This window comes from Lissotriton vulgaris, chromosome 7 (genome assembly GCF_964263255.1).
Source record: "Lissotriton vulgaris chromosome 7, aLisVul1.2, whole genome shotgun sequence".
NCBI classification, from domain to species: Eukaryota; Metazoa; Chordata; class Amphibia; order Caudata; family Salamandridae; genus Lissotriton; species Lissotriton vulgaris.
Window position 1 is genome coordinate 1517730760 of NC_141695.1, and position 20003 is coordinate 1517750762.

General features: G+C 43.4%; 1 protein-coding gene across 1 annotated transcript in view; it reads left to right on the forward strand.

Moving 5' to 3' along the window:
- The window catches only part of LOC147705914 (uncharacterized), a 582839-nt gene that overhangs the window by 82864 nt on the left and 479972 nt on the right, over positions 1 to 20003 (forward strand). The gene's annotated exons all lie outside the window — the stretch shown is intronic.

Genomic DNA, 20003 nt, shown 5'->3' on the forward strand with positions numbered 1-20003 from the left:
ACTTAATATTAAAAATAAACCTGGAATTAACAAAACTACACATTACAGGGACATAATACTTTAGAAATAGAATATGAAAAACTTTGGAAATTCACTGAAAAAACCAAAGGCTACCGGGACATCATAGTTAGGAAATAAAATGTAAAAAAACCTTACAAATCAACAAAAATATCAAAGACTACAGGAACGTTATAGTTAGAAAATAAAATTAAAAAATCATAGAAATTTACTGAAGAAAACAAAGGTTACAGGGACATTATAATTAGGCTCAAATGTCACTCTAACAAAACCATAGAAATTCAGCAGTTATAGTTACCTGAGATAACTATAACTTACTTCCTCGCAATGCTTTGCTTCTGACCTCACATATTACATCACTCATGACAGGGTTAGTGACATCACTGGTAACATCTCAAATGACATTACTGGTGAAATTATCCAGTGAGTGTGTTTTCTAAATGTTTCTGTGACTTAACCCCTTCCATGCTGCCGTCGGTCATTGGCCGACGGCAACGCTACCTCGCTGGTACCGCCATTGGCCAATGGCCATCACGGCCCCGCCCGTTTTGCGGTTGTGCCGCAATTCCGCAAAATCGGCAGCACAGCCAAGGTCTTAAAGATCTATACTAAGATACTGCATACATTATATTTACTATTCTTTCTGTGATTCTGTTTCTAACTTATGCCATCTGAGTGGCTGTGTGACTGTCTGTATCAGTGTCTGAGAGGATGTCATATTAGCTGTATGTGTGTGTGAGTGGCTGTTTGGGTGTGTGAGTGGCGTCATGAGTGGCTGTAAGAATCTGTCATTGGGATATCATGAAAAGCAATCAGGTACAAAATGTAATTATACATGTTTATATTGTTTTAATTCATTTTTGGTTCTGCTGTACATCAGCGGATCCAAACAAATAGACGTAACCACAAATACACTAGGGTTCTTAATTCTGATCATGTGATCAAAATGAATCCGCAAAGTTGAACCTGCGGATTCACCAAAAATGTTAAAGATTATTTTACATATGTACTTCCCCCTTTTTTTATTAATGACATCAGTATGCACATATTTACAAGTATAAATGGACCCATGTATTTGTTTTTTGAGAAAGCTGCTCATTTTACAAGTTCCTCAGAACCAGAAATACAGACCAGGTTTGCAAATTCGCTCAATGACACAGTCAAACCTTGCCTTTTGAATTGGTAAATTAGGACCTTACCCATTTACATGTAAAATCACACCTAAAAAACTGTTATTTCTCCAGTGAACTCTGTAGAAAGATAATTGAGAACCAGTGGTGCTCTGCTGTCATAGAATGGCTATAGTTTGTTTCGCAACTCCCAGCATCTGCATATTAAGGCGCCAATCGGATTGCGTCATGGCTTTGAGTTGTACTGGTCTCATGCCTAGTAGGGATACCAAGTGGGAGTTTGGGATAGGCAACCCCACAGTGTCTTTGATGTGGCTTAAAATTTCTTTCCAGAACACCCTCACAAGCAGGCACATCCACCAGATATGAAGGAAGTCTCCTGTTGCTGGTTGGTATCTCCAGCAGAGGGGAGAACGACCAGAAAGGATTTTCTGTACAAGTGTGGGAGTGTGATACCAGTCAGTCATTAGCATATATGCTGATTTGCGCTGAGTAGAGATCCTATAGATCCTAGGTATGTCCCGCCATAGTTGTTCCCAATTCTGGTGGCAAGGCACCTCTTCTATATCCATGAGCCATTGTTTTTTGTATGTATGGGGACGGTGGGGTTGCGAGTTTTGTAAGTGGGAGAAATTAGACCCTGTTCGTACCAGGGACTCAAAGGGCGTAAGAGGTCTGGTGGCTTTCTGAGTGTATTTAGGGGTTAGCAACCAGTGGCGGAGTTGATAATATTGAAGTCTGCTGGCCTCAGCGACATGGAAGGATAGTTTACATTGGTCAAAAGACTTCCATCCCTCCATAATTAGACTCAGTGGTCCCCTTACAGGAAGCCCAAACAGAAGTTCAAAGGGTTTAAACCGTACTCCCTTTTTGAGAAACTTCTCTGTAAGCATAAAGAAGGCATGGCAAATGAACATCCCATCTCCTTCTGAGTTTTTCGGGAGCCCCATGGTCATAGATTTCATGGTTTTGTTGAATCTCTCAACTAACCATTTGTTTTTGGATTATAGGGGGAAGTAAACGTATAACTCATCCAACATTCATTCCACATTGTGTTTTGGGTAGCCAGACTTTAAGGTACTACCTCTGTCTGATACCACCTCCTTAGGGACACCTACTCTGGCAAAAATACTTAAGAGGGCCCTGGCAATGGCAGGAGCAGTGACAGTCCTAAGGGGTAGAGCTTAAGGGTTCCTCGCGGCATGATTCACTACCACCAGTATGATTCTGTTCTTTGACACTGTTGGAAGGTCCAGGGGTTAAAAGAATCAACTGCTACCCTTTCAAAGGGAACCCCAACCACTGGAAAAGGCATTAGTAGGGCCTTACATGGTTACCTACTTTGCCACTGGCTTGGCAGGTAAAACACAAGTTAAATATATCCTTCACCTTATGTGACATTTTTGGCCAGTAGAAGTGTCTGACTAGCATTCTCAAATTCTTACTCAGGCCAAGATGCCCAGCAAGGGGGTTGTCATGGGTCAATGAGAGTAAAGGCTCTCTGTAGTGCTCAGGCACTACCACTCTCCCAGTGGCACCAGTTGTGGGGTCTATGGCCTAAGTGTACAGGAGTCACTCCTCCCAGTAGGTCGGGTGGGAGCCCCTGCCATCTCACTTTTCCTGTGCAGCAGCTTGCTGTCTCAGGTTTTCAAGAGTAGGGCAGGTCATCTGTCTGTTGCACAGCTCTTCCCTAAACGGTCCCCCTGAGCCTACGAGCTCTGCTGTCTAAGGCCCAAGTTCCTTTGGTTCAGTTCCCTCTGGGGCTAAAAGGTCTTCTCCTTGACGAGAGGGCACCTGAGCTTGTGGCTGCTCAGAGGCTGGCTTCCCAGATTTTCTACCTTTTCTCCTGTAGGGTTGGGACACTCTTTCAGACTCCAACTCCGCTTTTTCACCCTGGGCTTTGCCCTGTGCTCGGGCTTTTATGCACACTCATTCAGGGATTCCCAGCTAGAGTGCATGGGAGCTTAGCTCTACCTCAGCCCAGGTTTAGGACTCCAAATCATTTCCTAGCAGGCATTCAACAGGAACTGAAAAGGATGCAACTGACTTATTCTGGCCCGAAACTACATCCCACTCCAAGGACACCATAGCCATGGAATGAACCTTGGTCACATTATCAGCATTGATGACTGGAAAAGTTTGTCCAGTCCGATAGTGCTCTGAAGATGCCAGTTTTTCAGTCACCATGGTAACACTTGTACCTGTATCCCTCAGTATTCCCACTCTGATCCCATTATTATGAGGCTGTTGTCTGTACTTGTCCAGATTACCGGGCCAGACAGCCAGGGCGGCTACATCCACCGACTATCAGAAACTAAAGTGGCTACAGTGTGCTATCTTACCTAGTCAGGGCATACCAAGGATCCCATCTGGAGACTCACCACCCCTGTGTTAGCTGGGGTGTACTTGAGGGAGCTTTTTGAGGAAAGATTGTGTCTCCAGTTCTGTGCCCATTGGCTGCAATTTAGCCCTTGGTCGCTGTGGTAATTCCGCCGTGGCACGGGTGGGAGGGGGGCTGTGTGGCGCCGCCATGCTCGTGACGGAACACCTCCATCACGAGCCACGGGCGCGCTGTGCTAGTGACAGAGTGGTTCCGTCACGGCCCCGCCCGCTCATTAGAATGGCCGCGCAGGAGCGGAATTCCTGCAGCATAGGCGGAGCGGCCACGCCATGACGGAACCACTCCGTCATTAGCACAGCGTGTCCGTGGCTCGTGATGGAGTGGTTCAGTCACGAGCATGGAAGGGGTTAAAGCATCATCCTTCTTGGGATCCCAATTCTTACCCTAGTAACCACCCAGGGGTTTGGGGGCCTTTAGAAGACTCTTTGTGTTGGTCTTTAGGCTGTTCAACATGTTTCCTTGGGGGGATGCAAACCCTTTCTTTTGGTCACTCCAACCATGGGACTTTTTGGACATTCTAGTCTTCACCCAATGGTCAGTCTTCTAACCCAATTCAGAAGCACAGTTACTTAACAGATGCTCTTTCATAATAAGATTATAAAGTCCATCGTAGTCTTATACCTTGTTACCTTACAACCACCCACCTTTTGTTTTGAATGAGAAGTCAACAAAATCTATCTAGGTCTGACTCAAGGTTTTATGAGTCTCCCTGAAACTAATTCTGTACTCAAAGATGAGTCCAAATCCCTCATTCATAAGGTCATAGAACTCAGCATCTGCTTCATTCAGTGTCAGGAGTCTGTCCCTGCACTTTTCTGACAACAGCTCTCAGAGTAGAGAGCCTCAATACTTCTGGCTGAGTTTCCTCATCGTACAAGCCCTCTAAAAGGTTGTAACCCATTGGGTGATACCATCGCCATCCTCATATTTGGGGACAATGCCTTTTGGGGGATTTTAGAGTCAAAAGCTTAATCTTGCCCCGATTTAAGACATTGCTGCTACCAGAGATGGGTGCTAGGCCCATCTCAGCTTTCTCCTTTTCCATGGCTAAGATTTTAGCTTCCAAAGCTATTCTCCGGTCTAGTTTCTGAAATTCAGGATTCTCCTCCTCAACTTCACCTGCGGTACTACCAGAGGTGCTCCTCGAGGAGGTACTGTCATAGAGGAATTTATGAAAACTCCTCCTCACTAATATCCCCATCCCCTGCATCTTCAGAGTTTTCTTCAATACCAATGGCCCGACCATGCTCAACAAGCAGGGTATGCAAATGAGCCCTGTTAGGTTTAAAAACCATGGCAGGGATCCATGCTTTGCAGAGGTCCTTAAGTTTGGCCAACTTAAGCTTCCTGCAAGGAGCCAGGTTTAATGTCTGAGCAGTACCTTTTGTCTCAGACATGGTATGCAATCAATTATTGACCAAGGGGTATCAGCAAATGAAAAGTCTTGTATCCCAGCGCTAACCCACCAATGTAGGAAGCTGGCTTTTTATGTAGTGGATCAAAATGAGGTACAATGCGAAAAGTGTCCGTACAAACCCAAGTTGGATTACAGATGAAAAAATGATAACCCAAATGCTCTCTGTTGTGGTAGTCTGGGCGAGCAGTTAGGGTTCACAAAGGGTAGTGCTAAGCATTTGTTGTATTTACAGGGGCAATAAATTAGACACACACTGAAGAAGAAATCCAAGACCTTTAGAAATAAAAGCTGAATTTCTAAATACATTTTGATACCAAGAAAAGTCAATAAAAAGTAAGCACTTTCTTAAATATTGAATCTTTCAGGTAAGTAAAACAGTTACTTAAATGTGCATTAATGCACAATGCTTTCCTATGTGAGAAAACGCATAGATAGAATATAGCGGTACAAAAGGGGGTGGTGATGGACGGAGCATCTGAACCATTCAAACACTCACACCCAGTCAACAGATCTGGGTTTAATCCATCACCATTCTTTAGCCCACTCTGCCACCCCAGTTCGGACATGGCCATGAGCAAATCAGTCTGACCCGGTGCCTCATGGGAACAGTCCAGCCCGAACTGCCAAGCCATGCCTTCCCAGGACCGGAATCAAGCTTCCTAGACCGGTTTCTGGCATTTCACCCGTCTTCAGCCTGGCTTGCTTGAATCCAGTGGCAAAGTGAGCAAGGGATTCAAAGTCTGAGCTTCCCCTTTCATTTTATGGCGACAAAGCGGTACAAAAAGGGGTGGTGATGGACAGAACATCTGAACCAATCAAACACTCACACCCAGTCAACAGATCTGGGTTTAATCCATCACCGTTCTTTAGCCCACTCTGCCACCCCAGTTTAGACTTGGCCATATGCAAATCAGTCTGACCCTGTGCCTCCTGGAAACAGTCCAGCCCGAACTGCCAAGCCATGCCTTGCCTGGACTGGAATCAAGCTTCCTGACCGGTTTCTGGCATTTCAGCCGTCTTCAGCCAGGCTTGCTTGAATCCAGATGCAAAGTGAGCAAGGGACTCAACTTCTGAGCATACCCTGCCAACTTTTGGTGACAAAGTGGTACAAAATGGGGTGGTGATGGACGGAGCATCTGAACCAATCAAACACTCACACCCAGTCAACAGATCTGGGTTTAATCCATCACTGTTCTTTAGCCCACTCTGCCACCCCAGTTCAGACATGGCCATATGCAAATAAGCCTGACCCTGTGCCTCATGGGAACAGTCCAGCCCAAACTGCCAAGCCATGCCTTCCCTGGACCGGAATCGAGCTTCCTAGACCGGTTTCTGGCATTTCAGCCGTCTTCAGCCAGGCTTGCTTGAATCCAGTGGCAAAGTGAGCAAGGGAGTCAACGTCTGAACATAACCTGCCAACTTATGGCGACAAAGCTGTACAAAAGGGGGTGGTGATGGACGGAGCATCTGAACCAATCAAACACTCACACCCAGTCAACAGATCGGGGTTTAATCCATCACCGTTCTTTAGTCCACTCTGCCACCCCAATTCAGACATGGCCATATGCAAATCAGTCTGACCCTGTGCCTCATGGGAACAGTCCAGCCCGAATTGCCAAGCCATGCCTTCCCTGGACCGGAATCCCCCTTTTGTACCACTTAGATAGAATATAGATCGGTCAATTTCTAAGGGTCTCCTTTTGGACTTAGGGTCATAGGGGGCCAAGGTCCAAAGTACAACCAGCAGTTGTTTGTTACCTGCCCTGAGGAGGCCAGGTGCAAAGGTGCTGGTCAGGTTGGTAGCTGTGTAGTTTATGCGGTAAGAATAAGAAGGCGGGCCATGTAGAAACAGCCTACAGAGGGGAACTTGGGGACAAGTCTAGGCAGTGGGACAAGGGGGCACAGCCGGTTTGTTGGTGCCTGGGAAGGGGCGCTTGGTTGCAGAGTGGAAAGGTCAACTGGGCTCTGTGTGTCCTGCAACCTTGTGGTCATCAGTCTTGCCAGTTGAGGGTGCAAAAGTCGGGACTGCTGGGCCACTCTGGAAGTGGGTCCCTGTGGTGCTGATATCCCTTGATGGCTGCTCAGACTTTGTACAGTGAGAGTTTGAATTGGACCTTCACAGGCTGTGGTTGGCACAATGGGTTGTGAACCCCCGGTATTGGTTGTGTGCGGCTCTGGTTGGTCCTAGTGTCCTCTCACATTGTGGAGGTGATTTTACCTTTTCTGGTCTGAACATATATTGCCCAACGGGCCCAGTTACCCAGTTTATACAGGTCCTGCCAGACATTGTGGCAGAACACAGTTTACTCTCCGCAAACTTCACTATCCTAGGGGTCTTAAATATTCATCTAGAAGAGGTCAACTCTGAAACCACTAATAATTTCTAAATGGACCTTCCAGTGGCCCAGCTAACACCTCGAGTCCTTGTCATACTCGCAAGCACAGCACCTATTTTGACCCAATTGTCTCCAATATAAGTGACTTATCGTCAAGTGGCCCGGAGAGAGTCTATGGTCTGACCACAGAATACTTCCCTTCCAGATCTGGTTCCCAAATACCACTAGCCTGGCACCTCACCAGTCCAAACTTAGACGGAACTGGTAAAAAATGGAGACGTGGAGATTTGAGAATATGCTCACCATTTCCACCCCGGAAGCAGTGGGAGACTTGGTCAGCAGATATGGTAAATTTGAAACTTGGATGGGAATTGCCTCTAATTCCTTTGTTCCTCTTAGAGAACAGAAACTCAAACGCCCTGGAAAAAAGGCACCTTGGTTCTCACCTGAGCTTGTATTACTGAAAAAGGCAGCAAAACAACTTGAAAGGGACTATGAAAATGTTTTAATGAAATTAGTAAAGACATCGATTAGAAGGATTTAAGGAAATATCACTGTGCCATCCTGAAATCAAGATTTATGTTTTTTATCTGCAAAAGCATCAAAAGAGATATTCATTATTGTGAGCATTCTAAGGAATCCTGTAAAAAGCACACCTGGCCCCCTTCCCATAAATTCAAGATGTGACCTGATTGCCAATTTCTTTTTGGAAAAGGTAAATAATATCCTCCTCACCCTTGGAAGAATGGAAGACACACGTATGACCCGCAACAAAGATAGGCTCAATTAAGTACATTTTCAGAAATCACACAAGAAGATACCTTTGAAATCTGCAAATCCCTGAAATCAAGCTCTCTATTGGACCCAGCTGCTCAAGTCATCATGCTCAAAGGTGCCAAGGCAGTGATAACCCTGCTAACAGATGCTAAACAAATCCTGGGCAGATCCCATGAAGTGTGAAAACTATCGACAAGTCTCCCTTCTCCCAGGTTCCAGTAATTCTGTAATTCTAGAAAAACTTGTCAACAGATGCTTCTTATCATATCTAGAAACTAACGACATTTTACATCCATTGAAAACTGGCTTTAGATCGGGCAGCCGCTCAGAAAGAGCTCTGCTAGCTGCCACAGAAGTACTGTAACTCTTTTTGGATTTAGGTGGGACAGTGGCGCTGATCTTATTAGACTTGAGTGAGGTTTTTGACACTGTCTCCCATGCAATGCTAATAACAAAAAGGAAGAGGCAGGTATAGTATGGAGAGTCTTAAACTGGCTGACATCGTTCCCGAGTCTGAAAAAACTATGGGGCATATTATCAAGGGGGTTTATCTCCACTTTTTTGGCTTTAAAAGCCAAGAAAGCGGAGATAAAATTATCTCCCTATTACCTAGCTGTTGCTAACACCAGTTAGCGACAGCTAGTAGGAGATAGCGACCATCTTGGGCCCCACTTTGCATGTCAGTGATAATTATCACTAATGACATGCAAAGTGGGCATGCCAAGATGTTAGCGACTGGAAACAGTCGCTAACATGGCTATTTCCTATTACCAACTTTTGGAGATATTCGCGCTAAGCGCGAATATCTCCAAAAGCTAACACCTGCCCTGAGCAGTTCTTAGCCATGTTATCCAATGGGAGGTGCATAACATGGCTAAGACCATTAGCTCGGTAATGCATGAATATCGCGGACTTTTCAGCGATATTCATGCATTGCGACCGATTTTTATCGCATTTGCGATAAACCTTGGTAATACCAAGGTTTATCTGCGATAAAAATCGCCGCACCTCAGCGGTAAATTTTTGTCTCTAACCAAGCAATAGCGATAATTATCGCTATTGCTTGGTAATATGCCCCTATATTCTCTGAAAGTTATGCAGTGGGCTGTGGGGTACCTTATGGTTCCTCCTTGAGCCTCATCTGGTTCAACCTGTATGCCCGTCCACTAGCAGAGATCATAAAGGCCCATGAAATCTCTACAATATGGTATACAGATCACACAGATTATTTTCGCTCTTTCCTACCAAACCAAAGACTCTACCAACCAGCTCAATAACTGTCTAAAAATGTGTTGACTGGATGGCATCTAGTAGTCTTAAACTAAATGAGGAGAAAAAGGAGGCCGCTGCGTTAGGTAACAGACCTGCCAGGTGGCTGGAGCTCAAATGGCCACATTTTATGGGGAGACAACCGTCACCAAAAGTGGGGATCTAGAGCTTAGGCTTTTGGCTAGACAACGAGCTCACAATGGAAAAACAGGTGAAAAATCTATCAGGAACTTGTTTTGGTTTATTAAGATTGAGAAAGCTTTTGACATTGCTACCTGACACTTCTCAAGAAAGTGGTCCTGCAAAGTTTAGTCCTTTCATGACTTGATTATGGGAACACCCCCTATATCTAGGTAGTCCCAAGGCAGTTATAAAAAGACTTCTAGTCATTCAGAATGCTGCAATGCACATTACTGAAAATCCCAGACGTCGGTCAGTATCAACAGCTTTGGCAAACCTGCAGTGGCTCCCAATAATCAAGAGTATTCACCTTAAAGTTCTGTTGAATGGACACTGAGTCATTTATAAGAAGGGTTCAATGCTAGCCCAGAGTTTGTTAACTGCTTAGGACCCCACAAGAACTCTGTGCTCCACCATCGAGAAGCTCTTTAACCCCTTCGAGGCTCATAACGAGCTCAGCTCGTCTTGAGGCACGGTTGAGCTGTGCCGAGGTTGTGCCGAAAGTGGTGGTTGCTCCTTTGCATTTTTGCCACCAAAACTCTGGAACTCCCTTCCTCCTCAAATACAGCCAACAGAATCAGACACAAGTACACAGTTAGACACAGTCTGATTTACACATACATATGTGAACAGTCACCTAAGCTTATATACTCTCCCACATAGATGCACACACATTTTCACACACAGATACATATTCACACATATACACACAAATTTGCACAGTCAATTCAATACATCTTTATTCGCTTATCCAGCCATAAAAGAGTTCAAAAAGGCACACAGTGCATCAATAATAGAAACATGGATTTCCAGCCTAGGACAGATGGACGTACAGCAACATTACATACTTAATAAAATTAATTCACTAGGTCAAACGTGATGGCTTCAAGTGCCAAAATATAATAGTTGAATTTACACTTAAGAACATTACGAAAGGAAACTATGAGCCACGTCAATTCCTAAATTAAGGTGCTTTTCTAGTGACCTTGAGAGCCGCTAAGCAGACCTCCAGGATTTCCAAATTGATTAAAATCTATACCCTTCAAAAGTGAAAATTATTTAAAATTAATTAAAAACAACCTAATATGAATTCAAACCGTTAGTGTTTACATAAACATTATCACAACATATTACTTTTCTGAACAATGTGTTAAAAACAATTCATAAAATACCAGGGATGTGCGACTCTTTGCATATGGTAATTACTATGAGACAGCCCATGGAGTTCTTACTCATTACGTTTCCTAATAGCCAAAGATACATTTAAATAATTGGCTACCGCAAGACAAATATCATGGGTACCCAGTAAGTACAAAGATCTAAAACCATCAGAATATGTACATGGGAGAATTTTCTTTAACAGTGGGATTAAACATTTACTCCTTGCCATTTTATATAAAGTGCAGAATAAGATAAAGTGCACAGTGCTTTGGCTTGTTATATTATCACAAGGTCAAGGTGAGAGATCATTTGACCATTCACTCTGGTGTGTAAAAGCCAACAACAATTGCACAGTACCTAAGCGAAATCTAGTAAAATAACATCTAATCTGCAGATCAGTAGTGAAAGTTAAACAATATTGCAATGGGGCAGGGGGCACGTCCAGGAGACCTGTCTCACCTTGGTGAGGATAACACATATTTCCCCTGGAGTGTAACGCCTCCTTGATAATGGCTTTGGTGGAATGCTTTTGGAGTTATCATAGAAGTGCCCCAATTCTATTTCATAATATTTGTCTTTCAAAAAACGAAGCCATTGTATTTTTAGGGAATTGGCCAAGCTTTGATAATCTATAATTATTTCTCGTGAGAACATTTGTTCTTTAGATAACCAGATTTTCCCCATAGGAGTAGTGGGGCACAAGACATGCGGTCCTCTATATACTCTAATTCCAATTCGGCATGACATAGGCAGTTAGGGGCACTATTAAGCGTCATCATAAGCCTTTTATTGAATTTCTTTTCCACTGTTTGTAGCTGGCGATGTTTGTGATGTTCCCACACCTTTGGGCCATATGTTGAAATAGGGGTAACAATCTTTACAACACAGTCATTACAAAACACTGCCTTTACAACACAGTAATTATATCACAACATCCTTTACAGCGCATGCCATTATAACGCAGCCATTACAACGCATGTCACTACAACGCCTGCCATTACAACGAATACCATTACAACACATAGTTTTTACCAATACACTATCCAACACCTATCCTACTGTTGCACTCACAGGAGTAGGAATAGTAATTTTAACGCCTACACTATCCAACACCTACCCTACTGTTGCACTCTCTGGAGTGGGAATAGTCATTTTACCCCGACACTATCAAACCCTTACCCTACTGTTACCCCAAAAATTATGCAATGTAATGGTATGCGTTGTAATGGCATATGTTGTAAAATCATGCGTTGTAATGGATGTTGCAATGTAAAAACTGTGCTGTAAAGTCATGCATTGTAAATGTTTGAGTTGTAACATCATACATTCTTGCAATTGAAAGGCATTTGGCTTTGTACAGGGTAATTATTTCCCTAATGGATGTTGGGCCTAATTTGCATGAAAAGTGAAATAGCCCATTCACAGCCCTAGTTGTTTGGTGGGCTCTTGCTGTCACAAGTGGATTCCAACTTAGCTTATTGTTAAATAAATTCCCCCAGGTACTTACAATTCTCAACCTTTTCTATTCTCTTGTCCCGTGCTACGAAAATCTTAGTTTTGTTACTCTTTGGCCCGCATACCATAACACATGATTTATTAAAATTTACTTTAAGATCAAGTGACAACATAAAATCAATAAAAGTATCAAGGGAATTCTGAAGGCCATTCGCTGTCTTGGCATTAAAACAGTGTTGTCAGCGTAAGATAGCAAGGGGACAGATTTACTGCCACTTTTAGGAAAATCAAGTTTCCTTCTTAAAAGAGAAGCCTCCAGACCATTTATATATATTAAAACCAGAAAAGGGGCTAGGATGCACCCTTGATAGACACCCTCTGTTGAAGCTTTTGGGTCAGTTTTTTTCCCCTTGAGTGCTGTATCTTAAGGAGACTGAGGTATTTAAATGTAGCCTACGGATGACGACACCAATGCTTCTTCCACACCCAAATTTTCCAGCATATCCTACAATTCCTCCTTCCTGGTTAACAGTGCCCAAGGCAATGAACAAATCCATGTAGGCCAGGTGGATTGACCCCTTCCTGACCTTTAAATATTGGTTGATGGATCAGAAGAGCGAGAATGGGAAAGGTACATAAATCTCTTTAGATTTACATCCACGGGGTCCTGTACTAGAGGGATCTACACAGGTGCCGAGCGGGTGCCTGGCAAAGCGGGCGGTATGCCACTTTCGCCCCCCCCCCCCCCCCCGAGACCCATGGGATGTGGATCACTCACAATACAAGTGCAACAGGTTCCTCTGATGTAGAGGTAAAAAAAAACGCAACTTTGTTATTTTGCCCTTTTTTACACCTATTTTTTACTCTCACGTCCTCTGGTCAGGGTGGGCCTTAGCACGCCCATACCGCTGAGGTTCATCTCTAATGGTCCTGACGAATGCCAAGTAAATCATACAATAATGGCAGAAACATGTTGACCCCATCATAATGGAAATAACCGAACAATTTATTTGGCACTTTTTCCAACACTTTGTTTTTAATATGTCTGATTGGCCACTTAATAAAAAAAATTGTGAGACACAATCTAGACATTTTTAACTATATCACACCTTCACACTCTCACTTATCACTAAACAAAAACCACATTAATCTGGCATCAAAGCACACCAGGGAGGCACTCGGTCTCTCTCGGTGGGGCCCAATGATGAAGCATGTCACCAACTAGGTTGGTGAGTGAGGGCCTTCTATATAAATCTAAAGAGATGTATGTACCTTTCCCATGCTCGCTCCTCTGAGGCTACAGAAGTGACACTCTTTCGTTGTTCAAATTATTTACCGGGGGACTAAGAGTGTACTCTATACATTTTCCCTCCCTCTCTCATTGATAACTAATAATAAAACTAGACGCAAAAACGTGATGTGAAATTTAGGTACAGTAGTTACATCTTACTGTACTTTAAAAAAACAAACCCTAGAAATTCACTGAGAAAAACAAAGTGTAAAGTTAGGTTCAGAAACAAAGCACTTAAATAAAGTAAATGTAACATTATAGTTAAATGATCAATTCAGGCATAATGTGATGTTTTAAACTAAAATAAATTTAACATTCATCAGTTAAAGTTCTGTAAACAAGCTATAACTTGCAACCTCCCATGCACTGCTTATGACCTCTCATATTATATCACTCATGACGTTCAATTACATTAGTTTTTGAACAGGTAAAATAGATTGTTTTAAAACCACTTTTTCTCGTTTAAAAATAGAAAAATGTACTGTATGTAATATGTCTATTAATGTTAGTGTACTGTAACATCTGCAATAACAGTCTATACATGATAATAAAAGTTGAGGCTATACTTGTAAGTGTCAGTAAACTCCAAGCACACAGATTTATGTGAGATTTTCAAAGATTTTGCGTCTGGTTTACATTGCGCAGACCTCACACAATTCAGGTTGGTATTCATAAACAAACAAAACTCACTACTTGTTTTGGTTTATAGCTAGGGTTCCCAGTTTTCCGTTTTTACTGATTTTTACAGATAAATACAGACAGAAACTATTTATTTTTCTTTCTGTATTTATTTTTAGATGCAGAAAAATACGGAAAATAGGCCTTCTTTTGAGGATTTTTCCTACTGTCAATCATGAGTGCCAGGTCAGTAGGTGTACAGACTGAGAGGTAGGAGAGATGAAAAAGGATAACCGATTTCCTGATAAACATTAATTAAGTGCAGAGATACAGTTATTTTTGCTACTCTACAATTCAACTGTATACTTCTGAAACCTTTTGGACATTCAAATTCGAATATACATTTATCAGTTAAATAAACGTGGTAAAATAGCCATTTCAGCTTAATTTATACAGAAAACACAAATAAAAATGGATAAATGGACAGACCAGAGGGAAGGGTGAAATGTATTGAAATAGTATAACATGTTTTTAAGCGTTGCGACTCTTGGAAGTGAAAAAATCTTATATTCGGTTTCCACTACTACAAGGGGCCTACCTTTCCTAAAGGAGAACATTGGAGTTACCTTATTACATTTCATCAGTGTAATTTCCAAATGGGAATAGGTAACCAGTTCATGATTGGTGTCTCTGGAATCCTAATTTAAAATCCTAACTCATACTGAAGTTGGATTTTAAATTAGGTTTGAAATGCCACCTTTAGAAAATTAACGAAAGAAATGCCAATACTGATAGTATTTATTCAATGGTCAAATTCATCGTCCACACCAAGAAAAATAATTCAAAATGGGGTATTGCTCGTTAGTCGCAATTTTATTTTTAGAAATTCAAAAAGCATTAGGGGAGTTAAGAGAAATAAGGACACATCAAAACAACATTCAATAGAGACTTCATACATTCCAAAACCTCAATCATATCACAGTCAGCACAGCATTCACCACATACATATCTCCGTCTTCTATCCCCGGCGGTTGGATCTAACTTCTGAGGACCGTATACGGACACCCGTTCATTCCATACTTCAAGTTAACTTCGCGTAATTACAGTCAACTATTGGCTCCTTCATTTTTAGAGAAGCCTATTCTGTTCTGACCTCCATAGAACCTACGCTCAGGCTATTGGGTGTGTCTGAGGCCCTGATGAGAATCCCTGACGAATAAAAGGGGATTTGAAACGCGTAGGCCATTTTCCCACTAGTCTGCTTGAGTATTTATGAGTCACTATCACTCTCAGGCTCCTTACCATCTTATGTACATTACCTTTCATTGTAATAATCTTTAATGAATGACGCTAAATTCATCAAGAGATAGGATTGTAATTTTTCTAATTTGTACTAAACGATTGTATAATTTGTGCAGATCCAGTATATTTTTCCCTGTTTACTGTAGTAGTAGAATGTGGTATGTTTGACTGAGATATGTATGTGGTGAATGCTGTGCTGACTGTGATATGATTGAGGTTTTGGAATGTATGAAGTCTCTATTGAATGTTGTTTTGATGTGTCCTTATTTCTCTTAACTCCCCTAATGCTTCTCTTTTTATAAACAGATAAACTTTGTAATAGCTTTTGAATTTCTAAAAATAAAATTGCGACTAACGAGCAATACCCCATTTTGAATTATTTTTCTTGGTGTGGACGATGAATTTGACCATTGAATAAATACTATCAGTATTGGCATTTCTTTCGTTATTTGTTATATAGGCTCAGCCTTGCTGATTAGAGCAAACCCTATTTTTGTTTTCACACCTTTAGAAAATTGGCATTTTCCTGTCTTTTCTAATTACTTCCTGTAGCCTGTCTCTTGTTACATGACTTGGTTTAGCTGACAGTTGGACTTTGTATATTCCTGATAGGCAGTCACACACAATATGGAGCTTATGTGCGCCTTGATTGGCCAGGATGTGAGGGAGGGGCTGGACACTGCCTCACTTATACCTGAAAAGGCTGTATCCTACCTCCACATAAAGTGCTGCATACCCTGTACTCCAGGAAAGAGAATGTAGGATGCCTGGGGACTTTAAAGAGAAACTTCCAGAAGCTTCTCCCCCACTTGAAAGGCAGAACTAGGTACACATACTGGGTCTTAGCACTGTTACTTCAGTACACTTCTGGACCTGTAGATACCCTGCAAGGAGGGACTGTTGTGCTGCTGCTGAAGGATTGCAAATCTGATGGACTACTGCCCTGCTGTGCTGCTGCTTTGCTGTGCTGACTTGCTGCCTGCTGAACTACTGCCTGGGTGAGAAGGACTGGACCTAAATATTTTGAACCCAGACCCCAGAGTGATCCCAAGGGCTAATTGACTGGCCTCCTGACTTGTGCCACAGAAACAGAAGGCTCAGAGAACCTTGCACCTGCACCTGGACTCTGCCATCTGTGAGTCTATCCTGCCAAATAGTGCGACCCCAGTACTGGACCCTTGGACCTAGGCCTAAGGTGCTCTGCCAGCCTCTGTAGGTCTAGCGGAACCGACACATCTCCTGCTGTCCAACACAATAGTGAGCACAACTGATGCATAGCCTCTGCTGTGTAGATCATAACTGCCACACATTGCAGTCCGTCGTTGCATCAGAACAGTCTCTGCAACAAAACCTCAGTACAGGCCCTTCGCATCCCTCATCCACAGCAGCCCCAACTTCAGCACCAGATTCCGCATAATATCTCATAGGAACTGAAGCATCATGCCAACTGCTCAATGCAGCCCCAACTCCAGACTTCACATCGCAGGCCCTCGTCGATGGGATTTTCCACAATGATGAAACCAAACCTCACACTGCAGCCTCATCTAATTTGGGGAATCGGCGTATCGGTTTGGCTGTGCAACGCATCTTTGATGCGGATCCTCACACCGCTCCACAAACCAGGATTGAAGGTACTTCATTCAGCGGGCCTAACTGGGTCCATGTACTGGCCTGTGCTTCATCGCGGTTGTCCTGAACTTGTAACTTGGTCCTCGTCCGGCATGACCAGGTACCAACAGTTGTCGCTTTACGCCTTTTGGCAATATTTTCACCAAAACCTTTAAAACTGAATATCCCTGGTCCTACTGATTGGGTTTCGGTCTTGTTTTATTTATTAAAAGTTGCTCCATATTTCTAACTCTGTTGTGGGCTCCATTTGTGGTGTGATTTCACTGTGGTATTGTTTTATGTGTTGAATAAATACTTCACATATTGCCTCTGAGTTAAGCCCGACTACTTTTTACCATGCCACCCAGGGGTTGAGCACAGGTTAATTTCAGATTTGCTTGTGACATCACCCTGAAAAGAATTGTGGTTGCTACTTGCAACCAGTAACTCAATTTCTTACATATGTCATTAGATGTAGGGGCTAGTGCTCTAAAATTTCATCTTTCCCATGCACTTTTTTGAGAAAGTCTCTGGCGCTCATATTGGGGAATCATGCTCCTGTATTGATAACATGTGTGATGCCATATCATACAATAGCCATTTCTCTTCTAAACAGAGGATGAAAAAGATATGAAATGATCTATATGAATTTGGGATCTTCTGAATACAAAATAATTGACTTGTACTTTGAAACAGAAATCCATACTAGCCGATCAATAGACCTCTCGGCCACCTTGGACGCCATCTGCCACCACACCCTCCGCACACGCCTACATGCAGCAGGGATCTACGACAAAGCCCTTGATTGGATTACCTCCATCCTCACCGGCAGAACCCAGAGAGTCGCCTCCCTCCATTCTGATTTGAAGCCACCATGATCACCTGCGGCATCCCCCAAGGATCATCCTTCAGCCCGACCCTTTTCAATGTCTACATGGCACGGCTCGCCAACATTGTCCGATCACACAACCTCAACATCATCTCTTACACCAACGACACCCAGCTTATCCTCTCCCTCACCAAAAACCCTGCCACCACCAAAGCCAACCTCCATGAAGGAATGAAGGCCGTCACCGAATGGATGAAGAACAGTCACCTGAAGCTGAACTCTGACAAGACGAAGGTCCTCATCCTTGGCTCCACCCCCTCCTTTTGGGACAACTCCTGGTTGCCAATAACGCTGGGAGATGCTCCCATTCCCACGAACCACGCACTCAACCTGGGATTCGTTCTGGACACATCGCTATCAATGACCCAGCAAGTCAATGCTGTCTCTTCTTCCTGCTTCAACACCCTCCGCATGCGTCGCAAGATTTGCAGATGGATCCCCGCCAGAACCAGAAAGATGGTCACCCATGCCCTCGACAGCAGCAGGCTGGACTACCGCAATGCCCTCTACACAGGAATCACGGCCAAACTCCAGTAAAGACTCCAACGCATGAAGAATCCTCCACGTACCTCATCCTCAACACCCCCCACCACAGCGACATCACTGCCCACCTGAGAGGCCTGACCTGGCTCCCCGTCAACAAGAGGATCACCTTCAAGCTCCTTACCCACGCCGTCAAAGCACTACACAACGCCAGACAAACATACCTCAACAAACGACTCACCTTCTACACCCCGAACCACCAGCTTCGCTCTGCCGATCTCACCCATGCCACCCTTCCATACATCCACCGAACGACCACCAGCAGCAGATCATTCTCCCACCTCACAGCCAAGACATGGAACACCCTTCTCATACACCTGCGACAGTCCAAGGACCTGCTGACCTTCAAGAGACTTCACTAGACCTGGCTTTTCAAGCAGTAGTAGTACCTCCCTCCCACTCAGCGCCTTGAGACCCTCATGGGTGAGTAGTGTGCTTTACAAATGATTGATTGGTTAACTGAATGTACCAAACTCATTCTGCTGTGGGAAAGTGAATCAGAAAACAACGAGCCCTTAAACTCCCCCCATACACAATAATGAGCTCTCCTTTTGAATAATTCATTTAAAATAACTCTAACGCATCACCCATCACATTTCTAGAGCAGAGACAGTGAATGTTGTAATCTTCATAAATTTCTTCTGGATTAACAGAATCTACTCTCTCAAACTGACCACTCTCATTAGACTTTGAAGATTTGCATCCAGTGAACTCAAATGTTGTTCTACGTCTACATCATTGTAGAATTTTTTGTCTACTTTCAGATACTGAAAAGCTTTTTTCATGATACTATCAGCCCTTCAACAAGCCAAATCGGACATCCGAACCCTTCCCGACCTCATTTCACAACAAACCAAATCCACGTGCATTAAACAGAAATACAATCCGTCCCATATCCCCAATAAATATAGACGCATCCAACGGCTCCCTGTAAACTCCCAAGCCCTTAGGTCTCCACGTTGGAACACAGTCCCACACCCTAATGCCTGTTCCTGCCCTATCAGGGGGTTAAATCCTCTATCTGACTCAGATATAGGGGCCCTCCTTCGCTCTTACGAGCAGCCTTACCCTCTTCAGAACTAGGGACTTCCTGTTAGTCTAGTTAGCCCGCCTACAGACTCCAGAATACAACCCATTCCGATCAACACTCATAGAGCCACCAAACTCAATTCTAGAGACATTGTTGACAATAACCTCACTATAATCCCCTTCACTGCCGAACCCACCACAGTTTCCACCCTGCCACGGCTAAACTGTATCCTCCTAAACTGCAGGTCCGCTTCTAGACACACAGCTGATATAGCTGATCTTCTCATCACGAACAAACCAGAGATTATGATCTTAACAGAAACCTGGCTAAATGAAACATCTACTCCCATCATGGGCATCTTGCTACCCCCTAACTACGTGTGTATAACACAAAAAACAGGGGGGTCTACCAGCTTAGTTATGTGGCTGCACTGTCAATCCGAGTTAACAGAATCTCGAGGTGGATAAGTCACATCAAGACAGCTTATTTCAAAACAAGGTGAACACTATATGTATAGGAAAGACCAACACGGTACAGATCATTCATACATGGTTGACAAATCCAAAACAATTAGCAAA